Raw genomic sequence first — 2114 nt, 5'->3', positions numbered from 1 at the left:
ACATACACACACGTGTGTGTGTGTATGTGTGTGTGTGTGTGTGTATTATTGATTTCAGAGAGAAAGGGAGAGGGAGAGAGAGAAACATCAATGATGAGAATCATCGATCCTCTATCTCCTGCATGCCATGCCCTCCACTGGGAATCGAGCCTGCAACCTGCCCTGATTGGGAATTGAACTATGACCACCTGGTTCATAGGTTGACCCTCAACTACTGAGCTACGCTGGCCAGGTGGGTATTATTTTTTTATTCATTTTTTTCAGATCATGGAAATAACAATATTCAGCAATGCCTTGGTCCTTAGGTAAAAAAATTTAAACAGCCCAACTGGTGTGGCTCAGTGGTTGAACATTGACCTATGAACCAGGAGGTCACAGTTGGATTCCTGGTCAGGCACATGCCCAGGTTGTGAGCTCAATCCCCATTGTGGGGTGTGCAGGAGGCAGCTGATTGATGACTCTCATCATTGATGTTTCCATCTCTCCCTCTTCCTTTCTCTCTAAAATCAATGAAAATATATTAAAAAGAAAAATGAAAATAATAATACCCATTACTGTATTATCTGAATATTATTTTTTCTTTAATAACAATTTGGTTACAGAGTTCTCATATTTCTCACTCACTTTGCCTCACTGTTAACATTTTACATTACCATGGCAACTTTGTTACAACTAAACAACATAACCAGGTGTGTATGTTTTGGGAGGAAGATGACAGAGGGAAGGGCCAGTCTCACTTTCTATCAAGGGCACGTGCTCTCAAGGTGACTTACCATGATTGATGTTGACCTTGATCCCCTGGTTGAGGTGTGTTTGTCAGGTTTCTCTACTGTAGAATTACTCCTTTTCTTCCCCCATTTTATATAGTAGTCTTTGGGAGAAAGTCACTTTGTGCAGCCCACACTTAAAGGATGAGAAGCTCTGTCCCACCTCCTTGAGAGCAGGGTATGTACATAAATTACTTGAAATTCTTCTGTGGTGGATATTTGTCTCATCTCCCTCATTTATTTACATCACATTTATATCAACATAGACTTGTGGAAATTTCATACTTCGGGTTATAATCCAATACTATGATATTTTATTGCTCAAATTGTTCCAGTTTTGGCCATCGGGAGCTCTCTTAGTTGACTCCTGTGTCCCTTTGCCCCCCTCTCCCCATTCATGTGAGTTTTGAGCACTTCCTTATTTTAGGTCCTATGAGATGCTCCAGGCTCATCTATTTCCTGTCCTAGACCTAGAATCAGCCATTTCTCCAAGGAACACTGTGTTCTTTCTTTGGAGAATGGTGTTAGAAACCCAGATCTGAAACCTGATGTGCTTGTTGTTATGGGGTGATGTTGCTTCTCGGCCTTCTCCGTGACAGAGCAAGGAAATATGTGTGCATATATTAACCATATACATATATATATACACAACTCTCTTTATTACTGTTAAAATAAACATGAGTTCGTTCTGATGTCTCCAACTCTAATCCACCTCCACATGGGTCATCTGGCCTCCCCCTCGCATAGCTGTAACTTCCTACCCCAACAGGGGAACCCTGGCTACTGCCATTCATCATCCATTTACTTAATTGTTCCAGTTCAGTATACATGTGGTAGTCATAGAATTGTTAACCTTTACCCCTGGTACCTTTCCATTCATGAATTAATTCCAATTAATATTTGATGATTGCCCTTTGTGCTGAGCACTGTTCTAAGCACAGTAAACAAAACAAATGTCCCTGCTCTCATACAGTTTATTGTCTAGAGCAGGAGATAGAGCAATAAGCATGATAAATAAGTAAATTGTATTCAACGTTGAAAGGAAAATAGAAAAAGTAATGCAAGATGAGGATGGCTGGGCTTCCTGGGGGTGTTTGGGACAAGTGGCAATTCAGGTGATCAGAGCAGGCCTTGTTGACAAGGTGACATTTGAGCAAATCCTGAAGGCAATGAGGGGGCCAATCATGTGGACATCTTAGAAGAGTATCACAGGCAGAGGGAACAGCCGGTGCAAAGGCCCTGGGGTAGGGATGTATTTGCTATGTTCAAGGAACAATAAGGAGGCCAGTGTGACTGGGGTAAAGAGAGATGAGGCGTCAGTGGGAGATGAGGTCATAGAGGTGGGGG

Source organism: Myotis davidii, unplaced genomic scaffold (genome assembly GCF_000327345.1).
Source record: "Myotis davidii unplaced genomic scaffold, ASM32734v1 scaffold209, whole genome shotgun sequence".
Lineage (NCBI taxonomy): Eukaryota > Metazoa > Chordata > Mammalia > Chiroptera > Vespertilionidae > Myotis > Myotis davidii.
Note: the sequence above shows the minus strand (reverse complement) of the source record.